General features: G+C 42.5%; 5 non-coding genes across 5 annotated transcripts; 2 read left to right on the forward strand and 3 right to left on the reverse strand.

Annotated features, from left to right (window-relative positions):
• Positions 1-840: 840 nt before the first annotated feature.
• Positions 841-926, reverse strand: trnay-gua (transfer RNA tyrosine (anticodon GUA)). The gene is given in 2 exon segments: positions 841-876; positions 890-926. It is a non-coding gene; the product is annotated as a tRNA-Tyr (tRNA).
• A 165-nt stretch (positions 927-1,091) lies between these two features.
• trnar-acg (transfer RNA arginine (anticodon ACG)) lies at positions 1,092-1,164 on the forward strand. Its single transcript has one exon. It is a non-coding gene; the product is annotated as a tRNA-Arg (tRNA).
• Positions 1,165-13,313: 12,149 nt separating this feature from the next.
• Positions 13,314-13,399, reverse strand: trnay-gua (transfer RNA tyrosine (anticodon GUA)). Its single transcript is given in 2 exon segments — positions 13,314-13,349; positions 13,363-13,399. It is a non-coding gene; the product is annotated as a tRNA-Tyr (tRNA).
• Positions 13,400-13,699: 300 nt separating this feature from the next.
• Positions 13,700-13,772, reverse strand: trnaa-agc (transfer RNA alanine (anticodon AGC)). The gene has a single exon. It is a non-coding gene; the product is annotated as a tRNA-Ala (tRNA).
• Positions 13,773-13,965: 193 nt separating this feature from the next.
• trnar-acg (transfer RNA arginine (anticodon ACG)) lies at positions 13,966-14,038 on the forward strand. Its single transcript has one exon. It is a non-coding gene; the product is annotated as a tRNA-Arg (tRNA).
• The last annotated feature ends 2,333 nt before the right edge of the window (positions 14,039-16,371 follow it).

Consider the following 16,371-nt stretch of genomic DNA (forward strand, 5'->3'; position numbering starts at 1 on the left):
AATTATACTGCTACAACTACTACTACGATGACAAACTATCACTGATATTAACACGCATACTACAATAAAAGTAATACATTTAAGGTAGAAATGGCACATGGTGTGGTATACGTGGCACTAGTTCGCAGTGAAGTTCGCCTCCCAGGCAAGAACAATATGAATTTGCTGTGTAGTTACATAATGTCTGTATGAAAGAGTATCCTGTTTGTCTTTGAATTATTTGAACCATTCCTAAAGACCACATCACTGCTTTTCTAATGCCATACTTTCATCTCTGCTATATGGAGAAGAGTCAGTGCCAACATGAATATAATGTAATGTATATTATTTGAGAAACGATGCGAAAATGTGGGTTTAAAATTTTTAATAATATTACCACACCGTTTCTGTAGGACCAGTTACCATTTGTGTCGTTCACACAACGGTGTCACACTGTTGCATTGGCCTCAAACAACGTACAACTTTACTGCAATCGTTGTTATAACACCTTGTGTTAGCTGGCTAAATAGCCTTCTTGTCCTGATATGTATTCCTGTATTGCACAGACGAACATATTTCCAGTAGGACGTCCCCTGCCAAAATACATGTTGAAATGAATGTATAAGTTAACTATCCATCCCAACTATAAAACACAAATGACTAAAAGAATCCTAGGAGATGCGTTCATTCATCTTTCTCTATGGCCACTTTGAAGATTGTACCTGCCATTGTTGACTGGACATTTGTCATGCTGAAAGGCGTTCATTTTCGTTTTATCCTCTTGCTCATCATCATCGGAAACGCTCCGTTTCAGAAGACTGTTATAAAGTCAATCATGAAGGATGTTAATAAAAACGCTTCTCCTTCGAGCCGGATTCGAACCAGCGACCTAAGGATGCCTGACGAGCCTCTACAGTCCTCCGCTCTACCAACTGAGCTATCGAAGGGACCACAACACATGTGCACGGACATACACTGCGCATGTGAACAGCACTGTGCTGAAACTGCACATCTATGTCTCAGTTCTAAGCATGACATTTACAACATTCAAGTTTTACAATAAATGATGCTTTCTGCCAATGTGTTGCACACAGGCGAGCAGGCCGTGGCGAGGGCCAGTGGCGCAATGGATAACGCGTCTGACTACGGATCAGAAGACTGTAGGTTCGACTCCTACCTGGCTCGGTCTTTTTCTTGATTGGTTTTCCTGATGCAGCGGTTATTTCTTAGGTCAACACTAAACAAATGCCGCTTTCGAACTTATAATTGAATACTTTAGTTTCGTACTTTGCAAGATGAAATCCCCTGGAGCTGGAGGACATCGAGCACGCTGCGTGTCATCATTTCAGCTGAACAGAGAATCTTCTTTCAGGACAATATGCCACCCTTGAGTTGCCTTGCACAACAACATCGATTCATTTTTCATCTCCGTTCAAAACACATTTTCACTTGTCTGTCTCCAGTTAGAACACAAAGTAAACGGATCTGTCAAAGGGCTGCCAGTCCGGCCGAGGTGTGTTCATATTGTTCTGATCCACTAAATCTAAATGCAACAAAAGAGACAAAGACATGTCCAGTGTATCATACTAGCCAAGACAATATCTACAACGTTGCTTTTTGCAGTTGAAGTAGGCACAGTAGAATCACAGACATTTTAATAATTAAATGCAAACGCTACTACAGAGCAAATCACACACATTCAAATTAAAATAATCAACTGTAGAAACCCTTGTTTCCAGTGGGCCTGCGGAACCTCAGCAGGTTACCTGCACACACAAAGTGCCTCTATACTTGCATATTTAAAGAGCAATACAATCAAATCTGAATACAATACGCATTCAAAAATCACCTTTGTGTGAGTGTGTCTATCTATATCGATTAAAAGGCTTACCTTTTCAATCTTCATTGGAGATACCATAGTATGGAGCGCCGTTTGTGCCAAAAGTGTTCGTCCGTCAATTTGGTAGTTCATTGAAAATCCACGAATTGGGTTAGGTGCAGATGGTCTTAATCAAATGTATACAACTGTAAAAGAGCTCTTTCCAAAATGTAAAGTACAGTAAATGTAAACACTTTACTCCATCAGAGTAGAAATCTCAGCAAATTCAATGTTGACCAGATAGACATTCATTGTGAACCACACTGCTCACAAGATTACACAGTTGTACTCTGAGAAAAGCTCGTCTCGCATTCTTGCTCTGGATGCTCGCATTTAAGCAATAGTAATAGCAATAGCAAGAATGCTTGCATATGTTGTAGCAAAATCAAAAATCAAAATAGCTAATCAAATATTGGCTACATTCTATAGGCACATTTCTATAGGTTATAGGCACATTTTCACACTATTCCAAATTAAACCTTCTGGTTAATATACATGAATGTGTTAAGCTTAGCTCATGTGCCGGATTCACTTTACACATACAGTATTATGTGAACTGTAATGTTTTAATCTTCAGTTAATAAAAATATGATGTTCTTCAGTAATGTTAAATCAGTCCTAATATTTCTGTGTTAACATTGGCCATCTGGGTTTATAGTTTGCAAAAACTATTTTCTATATTTACATTATTTATTGTTTCTCTTAACTGAGCAACGCACCGTGCATGGTAATTGCTTTAAGAAACACTTGGGCTTTTTTTGGTTTATAACCTATATAACTAGCTATCTGTCATACAATATATAATTCAAACTCATTACCGTTACCATTAATAACCATTAATGTGAGTTAAGCTGTGTTTGCACAGTGTTTATTTCTGATGTCAGAAGTGGTTTGGCACAAAGGCTGGCATGTTTGCATTCTATATTAACAAGTAGGTCTGGTTTGGGATATGAGATTAGCCAACAGGAGCTCTATACAGTGTACTTATACTTAGATCATTTTACTTCCCTGAAAAGTATTTACAGTGAGGGCCAGTATGCTTTTCAAAACTCAACTCATCAAAATGAAATTTTAATCATAACGTCACATAGTTTTGTTTGTCCTATCAAACTAGCCTTGCCCACAGCTAACTTCAACTGCTTTTATATATATATATATATAAATATTGTAACACTCCTTAGAAATGACCAGTTGAGGGTAGAGTTAAGGAGGTTTTATATTAATAACTCCTGACTGCAGCTGTGAAGAATAGTGAACATTAACAGGAGCAGCGTACTGTAAGCCCGGCTCACGGCTTTAGGAACAGAGAGCGCATCGCCTTCTGCCTGGGATTTTTATCTCAGACCCAACAATGTAACAACTGGGGTCACTGACACGGAAGGGAACACTCTGACAGAAAGGGGAACTCTATAGCCACTGGATCCCACCGCTGCCACCATTTATGAAAAAGTAGATGGACCCGGCGACCAAGGATGGTGGAATAAGTGGCAAGGAGAGCAGAGTTTGTCACCAATTAAGTTGTCATGTTTATTGATTCAAAGAGTCCACCTCGTCAATCAGGTCTGTGCAATAACTTCTGAGAAGCCCAGGAACAGGAACGTTGCACACAAAACAAAAACAACAAAAACTAAACATAAAAAACTTGCCAGTAAAACTAGGCTTTAAATACACGAAAAAAACAAAAACAGAAAAAGAATACAGCTAACTCATGGCTTACGCCATTGAGACAGTGGAACCGCTACCATAAGCTTGCTTTGCTTATTAAATGCACTGGCTGAGACCAGCCACTACCTTACACAGGCTTCAAAAACTGAACTGAATACAGGTTGAGGTAAGGCCTATTTTATCGCCTTCCTGTAGCTCCTCCCCGGATTGGACCGGTCCACTTTCCTAAAAATACAGGTAAGGCTAAATGTTCTATAACCTTAATTCTTATGCATAAGCTTTTAGTTCCATATTAGTAATTCCAAAAAAACATTTCTGCATGACATGACAAGAAAAAGAAACAAACAAACTATTGTCATACATCTCTGCAGGGAGAAATTGCAACTATACTCGGTGCTCCCTGCTTCTATATGTATGGTCTTGAACACTGTCTGAAAGCAACCACTAGGTGTCACTCCCTAGGAGCGATCACAGCGAAACTCAAACCCGGAAGCAATGAGCTCCGTTGCAACCCTATAGCGTTTACCTTTTCCAAACAGTCCAGAAAAGAAAAAGGCATTGCAAAAAGACAGCGAGCTTAAAAGACTTTCACAAAGCACAAAGCATACATATAAGCACATAGAAAGTGTGTCTTTTCCAGTCTTTCACCAAGATTGAATGTCTGGTGTGTTTACCCATATAGCTTTACATGGAAGCTCTGCGGGTGCTATTTGTCCAAGGTAAGGATCTTGAGTGGTTTATATTAAAGTTAAATCGCAATTCTGCGGCAATGTCGTTAACATTAAGTGACAGTGTGGATTTATTGCAACGCCATCAGTGTGCACTTGTTGTCATTCAAAACACTAATGTTCGTGATGAGGTCGGGACAAACGCATCAACACACACCCCCCTCCTTAAGATTTGTCCCAGTCTGAAAGGCGGGACAAAAAGTCGGCAATGACATTGTCCTTCCTGGCACAGTACCTCACTGTGAATTTAAAAGGTTGCATGGACAGGTGCCACCGGGTGATTCGGGTGTTAGTGTTCATCATCTTATGCAACCACTGTAGTGCTCAATGGTCAGACTCCAATGCAAAGTGTTTCCCTAGGACATAATATTTTGAAGTGTCCAGATCCCACTTAATTGCAAGCCACTCTAGCTCAACAGTGGAGTACTTCATTTCATGAGGGAACAGCTTCCTGCTGATGTAGACCACTGGTTTCCGGTTCTCTCCTTCACCCTGCAGCAGCACCACCCAAAGTCCTTCTCTAGAGGCATCCGTTTGCACAGTAAATGGGAGGTCAAAGTTGGGACTCTGCAGTACCGGCTCTTGGCACATGGCGTCCTTCAGGTAGGCGAAGGATGTTTCACACTCTGTAGTCCATTTCACTTGGTTGGCACTCATCTTTCTTGTCAACTCTAAGGGCAGCTGCCCTAGTTGAAAACTCAGGGATGAAACGGCGGTCCCAAAAACGACCTCACTTGTTTCTTTGTGGTGGGTCTCTGTTTTGCCCTAATGGCCTCCACCTTGTCCAACTGTGGCTTGATAACTCCCCCTCTGATGACATAGCTCAGATACTGGACCTCGGGTTGCACTAACGAGCACTTGCTTGCGTTGACGACCAGTCCTGCTGCATGGATTCTGGTAAACACTTCGCTCAGATGTTGCTGATGTTCCTCCCATGTCTCGCTGAAAATGACCACGTTGTCTATGTAGGCTGCCTGGTTGTTCCTGGAATAGCCCCTCTGGTAGGGCTGTGCGATATGACGATATATATCGTATGACGATAGAAAAATGTCTATCGTTTCATATTATGCTATATCGTTTATATTGTGGTGTCGCAATTCGCAATCTTTATGGCAGTATTTTTCGACATTAGGACGTTTTGCGTTCTTCCCGGTTCTTCCACACGTGTCGGATGTGGCAAGAAATGTGCATCAGAAACACAGACAGACATGGAGGAGAGTGAACTGACACACAATAACCAACACAACCAAGAGATTCTTTAATGCACAAGCGCACACGTTGCGCCGCGCTCTCATCGCCGGGCTGAACTCAATCTGCAAGCACCCCCCACCCCCGCTAATTTAGACTGATATAATTTGTATAAAAATAATAATAACGTTTGTTTGCATTTTAATATATTGGAAAACAATGCAAACACATGCAGAAAGTATCATTTTCTTTTTATTAAGATGGTGAAGTGGTTCAACAGTTGCATTATTACTATTACTATTATTATAACTATTTTGTATTAACAATCTGCTGTACTTGTAAGTATAATCGAGACGCGACAGTCAGAGGAGAAATGTCTCTGTCTAGCAGATGTTAATGCGCCACTATAAACCCGGCTGTGCTAAATCTACCTGAATCTATACCTTTTACAGCGCATGTGTTACGTGATTACTATTACTTGTGTTATTGTTGTTATGTGACAGTGAATCATATTGTGTATATGTATAATTGTGCTCTGAGGAAGTCGAAACGCGTAAGCATTATGATGTTCACGTTTTCTCTAAAAAATCATTTTTGAGACATCGGTGCATATGGACTGTTTTTAGACGGGAGCTGCTGTACCATCCTAATATAATACGGATAATTGTTCTATATAAAATCCCTGGGATAAGGCACCCCGCATTTAAAAACAAGACATATTGAGATATATATCGTGTATCACCCAAACTTCTAAAAATATTGAGATATTATTTTTAAGTCATATCGCCCAGACCTACCCTCTGGTATGAGTTGTTTCAGAGTGCTTTGCTGCTGTACAGTCAAATGTTCCATGCAGGGCCATGTTGATGCTCCTTCTGCGGTGGGAAAGTACTGCTCCTAGAACTCCTCTTCCTCCTGCACCTGACGAGCAAACAGCTGTATAGAGCCGGACCCCCTTCTCGGAATCCATTCTTTCAGCAGATTAACGTGGTAGACCTGCCTTTTCTTTCTCCTGTCTGGCAGCAGGAGTTCGAAATTCACTGGCTCCTTTCTACTCATGATCTCGTAGGGGCCCTGCCATTTAGCAAGTAGGCTTCTGTCCGAAGTGGGCAGCAACAGCAGCACCTGCAGTCCTGGCATGAATGCACGTCTACGGGAGGATGCGTCGTACCAAGTTTTCTGCTGGTGTTGGGAATTGGTCACGTTGTCCCGAACCAACTTGGTTAGTTCGTCCAACTTCTGCCTCATCCGGTTGACGTAGGAAAGAATGTTCATTTTTGGTTCTCTCTGCTCCCCCTCCCAGGCTTCTGTCAGCACCGCAAGGGGACCTCGCATGGGACGACCATACAAGAGCTCGAAAGGCGAGAATCCAGTTGAAGCTTGGGGGACCTCTCGGTATGCAAACAGCAGGTATGGGAGCCACTGGTCCCAGTTGGATTCTGTTTCAGAGACAAACTTTCGCAGCATGTTCTTTAAAGTTTGATTGAAACATTCAGCCAGACCATCAGTCTGCAGGTGATTTGTGTGGTTTTAATTCCCTTAATCCCTAAGAGTTGGTAGACCTGCTTCATTAATTTTGAAGTAAAATTTCTTACCTGGTCTATTATGATCTCCTTTGGTACACCTACCCTGGAAAATAGCTGGAGCAGAATGTTGGCAACCTGTCTAGACTTTACCTTTTTGAATGGAAATGCCTCTGGATACCTGGTTGCATAATCACAGACAACCAATATGTAGCGATTCCCTGTAATACTGCGTTCCAAGGGCCCAACCACATCCATGGCAATCCTGTCAAATGGCACATCCACAATAGGTAAACTAATAAGGGGAGCACTGTCCCCACACTTTACTGCACCAGTTTTCTGACATTCTTTGTCACACTCTGGACAGGATTTATAAAATTGAGCTACCTCATTATACCAGCCTGGCCAAAAGAATTGCATGGAGATTCTGTCCCTCGTCTTTGCATGATCCAAGTGACCCGCCCAAGGTATGGTATGCCCTAATCTCATGACCTCCTCTCTCAGATCTTTGGGTACCACCAACAGTTCCCCCAGCTCATCCTTGTGAAACAGTTTCCCTTTTCTGATTATGAACCTCTCAGCCTTCTCACTGTCCTAATCCCTCTCAGCCATCTCAAAACATTACTTCAAACTCACATCCTCCCTCAGCAAAGAGGCTATATCCCCAGGCAACATGTCCATGACATCATGCACCTCTGGGTTCTGAACTGTCTCCACCAGCTTAGTGCCTTCAAACTTCTCTTTTTGACACTGACTTCTCATCTTTCGCCCCTGCTTTTCGTCTGCAGATACAGACAACACATCCCACATCTTCTGCGCATCTGCAAGGTCTTTCATAGCCTGTGCTCTTGTCACAACCAGTACTTCCGCTTCTGTCATCTTGCCCTCCTGCAGCAATTCAGCTAAAATGGGCACATCTTGTCCTAAAATAACCAGATAGGGGGCTTCATTTAGTACGCCAGCAGACAAGACATAAGCTTGATCTGCCACTTCCATTTTAATATCCACCACTGGGTAAGCCCTTTCATCACCATGAATGCACCTAACATTTACTTTTTTATCCCCGCTCAACCAACATGGATCAACACAGTCAGCTCTAACTAGGGTCTGAGAGCTACCAGTATCAATAAGGTCTTCATACACTTTCCCTGTGATTTTAACAGCCACTGTTCTCTCCCTCACCGTTACCTCAGTCTTCCTGTTCTCCCTAGCCCTAGGCACAAAGCACAAGGGACACTTAGGTTTAATATGACTGATCTGGCCACATCCATAGCAAACTACCTGGTCTGCTTCCCTGCTAGACTTCTCAGACTTAAAGCTAGGGTATGCAATCCTGAGAAGCCAGCAGTTAGCAAGCTTGTATTGAAAGCATAGAGCCCACCCTCGCTTCAGAGGCGTCTCCTAAGCCACGCCCCCTCTATCACACATGCGCACAGAGCACTCAGCGCCAGGAGGAGCGATGTGTGGGTGGAATCGATTGCAACAGTTTCAGATTACCACATTCATAGGTTAGACATTACAATAATAATGAACGTAAACATCTTATTTACGGTTATTATGTTTTAAAAAATAATAGCTGCGGCTCGCCTTCCATTCTCGCGCTCACTCTGCACAGTGTCAAGGTTCCCATGCTGATGACGTGTGATTGTCTGCGCGAACAAGTTGTGTGGCGGTATGCAAATATAGATTGACAGACAGGAAGGACATCCTATCATTACATTCGGACCGAATGCAATTATTGGTCGATCCTTTTTTAGTCCTGTTCCTTCCACAAAAGATATACATTTAGACCACTTAAATTATTGATTGCTATCAGGATGTGAAGAGACTTTCAACCAGTATAACAAAAAATGTTTCTGGAAAAGATTGCATACCCTACCTTTAAATGACTGACTAGGGTGTCTAAAAGGAGGTTTTCCTGGGTGCTTAAAACCACGACTATAATCTCCCACAGACTTACCAGACCCTGGGACATTTGACCATGGCTGAAGATCCCTCTCGGACCGATTCCCAGTGTAACTCTGTTGGGCTGCAATGTAGGCCTCAGCCAACTCCGCTGCTTCCTTAGACGTTGTTGATTGATGCTCCGTAATCCAAACCCGCATGTCAGGACTCAGTGTCTGCATGAACTGCTCCAGGATAATGGTTTCTCCAATGTCCTCCTTTGACTGAACCTTAGGGTTCGTCCATTTCTCATACAAGTCTTTAAGCCATGCTTGAAGCTCCTTGGGCGTTTCTCCAGTGAGCACATTTGCAGCCCTGAATCTCTCATGGTATGTCTCAGCATGGATTTCAAATTTGTGTAACACTGCCTCTTTGATCTTGTCATATATTTGAGTGTCCTGTAAGTCCATGGCCACATAAGCTGTTCGGGCCTTTCCTGTTAAAAGGGGGACCAGGTGCAATGCCCACTCTGCCCTTGGCCAATTACATGTTAGAGCAATCCTCTCAAAGGTAGTGAGGTCATGCTCAATGTCCTCATCGGCTTTCTTTCCAGCCACTAGAGGGTTGAAAAGAGGCTGGAACTGGCACTAGAACCGGACCAGGCATGACAGATGCAGGTCCCCCTTGCTTCTGCCGGTCTTTCCTGTCCTGGTTTACCTCCTCCTGGAGTAACCCGAACTGGTGCTGGAGCGCTCTCCACCGCTGGTCCTGTCATTGTGTCTCCTTTTCCAGACGCTCCTCTCTTGCATGCTGGAGCCACATGAAGTTCTTCTGCAAGTCCACCAACTCTGCAGTGCTCTGGACTGAAGACTGAGCCTCCGCTGCCCTGGGTCCTTCTGCTCCTTGCTCAGACTGCTGCTCTTCATCCTCCACGACTCTCTCATCCCATACACGATTTGGTGGCATTTTCCCCTGTCTTATCACATTCTATAGCCACTGGATCCCACTGTTGCCACCATTTGTGAAAAAGTAGACGGACCCGGCGACCAAGGATGGTGGCAAGGAGAGTAGAGTTTGTCACCAATAAAGTTGTCACGTTTATTACTTCAAAGAGTCCACCTCAGCAATCAGGTCTGTGCAATAACTTCTGGATGAGAAGCCCAGGAACAGGAATGTTGCACACAAAACAAAAACAACAAGAACTAAACATAAAAAACTTACAACAGTACAACTAGACTTTAAATAAAACAAAAAAAACAAAAAAGCTGAAAAAGCATACAGCTAACTCATGGCTTACACCATTGAGACAGTTGAACCGCTACCATAAGCTTGCTTTGTTTATTTAATGCACTGGCTGAGAGCTGTCACTACCTTACACAGGCTTCAAAAACAGAACTGACTACAGGTTGAGGTAAGGCCTATTTTATCCCCTTCCTGTAGCACCTCCCCTGATTGGACCGGTCCACTTTCCTAAAAATACCTTAATTCTTATGCTTTTAGTTCCATATTAGTAATTCCAAAAAAACATTTCTGCATGACATGACAAGAAAAAGAAACAAACAAACTATTGTCATACATCTCTATACGAATGGCTGCATTAAGGAGAAATTGCCATTACACTCGGTGCCCCCTGCTTCTGCATGTATGGTCCTGAACACTGTCTGAAAGCAACCACTAGGTGTCGCTCCTGGGCCCTAGGAGCGAGCACAGCGAAACTCAAACCAGGAAGCAATGAGATCCGCTGCAACCCTATAGCGTTTACCTTTTCCAAACAGTGCAGAAAACAAAAAGGCATTGCAAAAAGACAGCGAGCTAAAAAGACTTTCACAAAGCACAAAGCGCACGTATAAGCACATAGAAAGTGTGTCATTTTCAGGACACTGTATTTTAAAGATAATTTTGTAAAAATCCAAATAACTGTACAGATCTTTATTGTAAAGGGTTTAAACAATGTTTTCCATGCTTGTTCAATGAACCATAAACAATTAATGAACACGCACCTGTGGAACAGTCATTAACAGCTTACAGACGGTAGGCAATTAAGGTCACAGTTATAAAAACTTCAGACACTAAAGAGACCTTTCTACTGACTCTGAAAAACACCAAAAGAAAGATGCCCAGGGTCCCTGCTCATCTGCGTGAATGTGCCTTAGGCATGCTGCAAGGAGGCATGAGGACTGCAGATGTGGCCAGGGCAATAAATGGCAATATCCGTACTGTGAGACGCCTAAGACAGCACTAAGGGAGACAGGGAGGACAGCTAATCGTCCTCGCAGTGGCAGACCACCTGTAACAGCACCTGCACAGGATCGGTACATCCGAATATCACACCAGCGGGACAGCTACAGGATGGCAACAACAACTGCCCGAGTTACACACCAGGAACGCACAATCCCTCCATCAGTGCTCAGACTGTCTGAGAGAGGCTGAGAGAGGCTGGACTGAGGGCTTGTAGGCCTGTTGTAAGGCAGGTCCTTACCAGACATCACCGGCAACAACGTCGCCTACGGGCACAAACCCACCTTCACTGGACGTGATTTCCTGCAAGACAGGAATGTCAGTGTTCTGCCATGGCCAGCGAAGAGCCCGGATCTCAATCCCATTGAGCACGTCTGGGACCTGTTGGATCGGAGGGTGAGGGCTAGGGCCATTCCCCCCAGAAATGTCTGGGAACTTGCAAGTGCCTTGGAGGAAGAGTGGGGTAACATCTCACAGCAAGAACTGGCAAATCGGGTACAGTCCATGAGGAGGAGATGCACTGCAGTACTTAATGCAGCTGGTGGCCACACCAGATGTTACTTTTGATTTTGACCCCCCACCCCTTTGTTCAGGGACACATTATTCCACATGTCTGTGAAACTTCTTCAGTTTATATGTTCATACAAATATTTACACATGTTATGTTTGCTGAAAATAAAAGCAGTTGAAAGTGAGAGGATGTTTATTTTTTGCTGAGTGTATATATATATATATATATATATATATATATATATATATATATATATATATATATATAGTGAATTATTGTAAAAATAATATACAACTTAAAACCCATCTGATTGTAAAAATAACATTCAATTGATAAAACCCATCCAATTGTTGCCTGTCCTGATTAACGACCTCAAAACTACTAGCTATCCATTTACCAACATCAACGCAATTCTAAGAAAGAAACACACCCGGACCCGTTCCTCACAGCTGCTAACCGAGTTAGCCAGATAACTTTTAGGATAATTTGACAGAAGTGCTGTTGGAGTTGTAGCAGTACAGAAAGATAACCTTTACTATTTGACTCTATGCAGTTATATCATTGTGCCATCTGCTGGGTTTCTGAGGCATGCATTTTTATTCATTTATTGCGGGATGATCATCTCACAGCCTCATATTAGGCCCATGGTGCCCTATGACATTTCTTGTTCATTTTATCACAAGTTGTCTTTTCCTTATTGGCTCTATTTGCATATTATCAATGTGTTATGATTTATGTTAAAACAGCATCATGCCTTTTGGGTATGCATTGTATTATGATGATGATGATGATGATGATTAACAACAGATACTGCTATTATACTACAGCTACAAACCTAGTTACTTTCTTACATAGTTTCTGATATATACAACTTCCTAACCTAACCTAACTTCCTAACCTAAATTATACTGCTACAACTACTACTACGATGACAAACTATCACTGATATTAACACGCATACTACAATAAAAGTAATACATTTAAGGTAGAAATGGCACATGGTGTGGTATACGTGGCACTAGTTCGCAGTGAAGTTTGCCTCCCAGGCAAGAACAATATGAATTTGCTGTGTAGTTACATAATGTCTGTATGAAAGAGTATCCTGTTTGTCTTTGAATTATTTGAACCATTCCTAAAGACCACATCACTGCTTTTCTAATGCCATACTTTCATCTCTGCTATATGGAGAAGAGTCAGTGCCAACATGAATATAATGTAATGTATATCATTTGAGAAACGATGAAAAAATATTACCACACCGTTTCTGTAGGACCAGTTACCATTTGTGTCGTTCACACAACGGTGTCACACTGTTGCATTGGCCTCAAACAACGTACAACTTTACTGCAATCGTTGTTATAACACCTTGTGTTAGCTGGCTAAATAGCCTTCTTGTCCTGATATGTATTCCTGTATTGCACAGACGAACATATTTCCAGTAGGACGTCCCCTGCCAAAATACATGTTGAAATGAATGTATAAGTTAACTATCCATCCCAACTATAAAACACAAATGACTAAAAGAATCCTAGGAGATGCGTTCATTCATCTTTCTCTATGGCCACTTTGAAGATTGTACCTGCCATTGTTGACTGGACATTTGTCATGCTGAAAGGCGTTCATTTTCGTTTTATCCTCTTGCTCATCATCATCGGAAACGCTCCGTTTCAGAAGACTGTTATAAAGTCAATCATGAAGGATGTTAATAAAAACGCTTCTCCTTCGAGCCGGATTCGAACCAGCGACCTAAGGATGCCTGACGAGCCTCTACAGTCCTCCGCTCTACCAACTGAGCTATCGAAGGGACGCCCGGCCTGTGACGCGGCTCTGCACTCCACACACTACCGGCAGTGTCCCGCTGCTGCTCACTGGGACCAGATATACAGTGTACACTTATGGCCACTCTGATGAGCGTCTGACATTATCTACTGACAATGGTCACATTTCCACGTCCTTCACTGAGTATGTAGGCTATTCAATGGATAAAATACGGCCACAGTCCACAATGGGATGGAGAAAGACACACAACAAGGTAGCACTTCAGCATTAGCAGGCCTGTACATGTACTCCTAGTGAAACACACCCGAGTGAGGCTAAAAGAGCCTGGAGAATGCGGGCATCGATCCCGCTACCTCTCGCATGCTAAGCGAGCGCTCTACCATCTGAGCTAATTCCCCTGCACTGAGCACAGCACTGCGCACCTAGCGCCACAACACATGTGCACGGACATACACTGCGCATGTGAACAGCACTGTGCTGAAACTGCACATCTATGTCTCAGTTCTAAGCACGACATTTACAACATTCAAGTTTTACAATAAATGATGCTTTCTGCCAATGTGTTGCACACAGGCGAGCAGGCCGTGGCGAGGGCCAGTGGCGCAATGGATAACGCGTCTGACTACGGATCAGAAGACTGTAGGTTCGACTCCTACCTGGCTCGGTCTTTTTCTTGATTGGTTTTCCTGATGCAGCGCTTATTTCTTAGATCAACACTAAACAAATGCCGCTTTCGAACTTATAATTGAATACTTTAGTTTCGTACTTTGCAAGATGAAATCCCCTGGAGCTGGAGGACATCGAGCACGCTGCGTGTCATCATTTCAGCTGAACAGAGAATCTTCTTTCAGGACAATATGCCACCCTTGAGTTGCCTTGCACGACAACATCGATTCATTTTTCATCTCCGTTCAAAACACATTTTCACTTGTCTGTCTCCAGTTAGAACACAAAGTAAACGGATCTGTCAAAGGGCTGCCAGTCCGGCCGAGGTGTGCTCATATTGTTCTGATCCACTAAATCTAAATGCAACAAAAGAGACAAAGACATGTCCAGTGTATCATACTAGCCAAGACAATATCTACAACGTTGCTTTTTGCAGTTGAAGTAGGCACAGTAGAATCACAGACATTTTAATAATTAAATGCAAACGCTACTACAGAGCAAATCACACACATTCAAATTAAAATAATCAACTGTAGAAACCCTTGTTTCCAGTGGGCCTGCGGAACCTCAGCAGGTTACCTGCACACACAAAGTGCCTCTATACTTGCATATTTAAAGAGCAATACAATCAAATCTGAATACAATACGCATTCAAAAATCACCTTTGTGTGAGTGTGTCTATCTATATCGATTAAAAGGCTTACCTTTTCAATCTTCATTGGAGATACCATAGTATGGAGCGCCGTTTGTGCCAAAAGTGTTCATCCGTCAATTTGGTAGTTCATTGAAAATTCATTCGAAAATCCGTCAATTTGGCCATTCAACCGGCAGTTAGGCTATATAGTAGTAAATTAATCCAGTAATCTGTCAAGTAATTTGTTAATTTGTCCGATTCGTCTGTCAGTTAATCCGTAATTATATTGATCAACTATGTAATTAATGTGGATATTAATTCATATAAACAGACAAACTTCCAGACAACCAGACCAACTTCCACACAAACTTACAGACAAACCAATGAACTTCCAGACGAGCAGACCAACTGTCAATCATGCACTGTGCGTGTGTCCCTCTGGTTTGATGTGGTTGATGCCTTTCATGATTTTGAAGACTTGGATCAAGTCCCCACGTAGTCTCCTCTGTTCCAGGGTGAAAAGTTCTCTCAGTCTCAGTCTCTCCGAGTAGGACATTCCCTTCAGGCCTGGAATAAGTCTGGTTGCTCTCCTCTGAACTGCCTCTAGAGCAGCAATATCCTTCTTGAAGTGTGGAGCCCAGAACTGCACACAGTATCCAGATGAGCTCTAACTAGTGCATTGTACAGTCTGAACATTACTGCCCTTGTTCTCAATTCTACACTTTTGACAATATACCCTAGCATTCTGTTTGCCTTTTTTATTGCTTCCCCACATTGCTTGGATGGAGAAAGTGAGGAGTCCACATAGACTCCTAGATCTTTCTCATGCGTTACTTCATCTAGATCTGTACCTCCCATAGTGTAATTATAGTGGACATTTTTGTTACCTGCATGTATTACCTTGCAATTGTCCACATTGAATTTCATTTGCCAGGTGTCAGCCCACAACTGAATATTATCTAAGTCCCTCTGAATAGCCTGTGCTGCCAAGATTGTATCTGCTGAGCCACCTATTTTAGTATCATCTGCAAATTAGACAAGTTTGTCAACTATCCCAGAGTCCAGATCATTAATATAGATTAGAAAAAGCAAAGGCCCTAGTACTGATCCCTGTGGAACTCCACTAACAACCTCACTCCAGTTAGAAGTGACTCCTCTAATCAACACCTTCTGTTTCCTATACATCAACCAGTTCATAATCCATCTACTTACATTACCCTGAATGCCTGCAGCTTCCAATCTGAGGATCAGTCTTTGGTGTGGAACCTTATCAAAAGCTTTTTGGAAATCTAAGTATATCATATCATATGCTTTCACCTGATCTACAGCTGCAGTTGCATGTTAAAAAAATTTGAATAAATTAGTAAGACATGATCTGCCTCGTCTAAACCCATATTGACTATCTCTAAGAATATGGTTTTCATTAAGATGCTCCTCTATTTTCTGTCTAACCATTTTTGTAATGCAGGTGAGACTGATTGGTCTGTAATTTCCTGGCTCAGTTTTGTCCCCTTTCTTGTGGATTGGTATGACATTTGCTGTCCCTGTTCTTTGCATCCCCTGTTCTAAGTGTCATTTGGAATATTTGAGTTAGCGGCCTATAAATAATTTCCCTCATTTCTTTAAGTACTGTTGGAAATATCCCATCTGGCCCAGGTGATTTGTTGGTTTTTAATTCTGCTAGTCCCTTTAGCACC

Source organism: Amia ocellicauda, chromosome 2 (assembly GCF_036373705.1).
Source record: "Amia ocellicauda isolate fAmiCal2 chromosome 2, fAmiCal2.hap1, whole genome shotgun sequence".
NCBI lineage: Eukaryota > Metazoa > Chordata > Actinopteri > Amiiformes > Amiidae > Amia > Amia ocellicauda.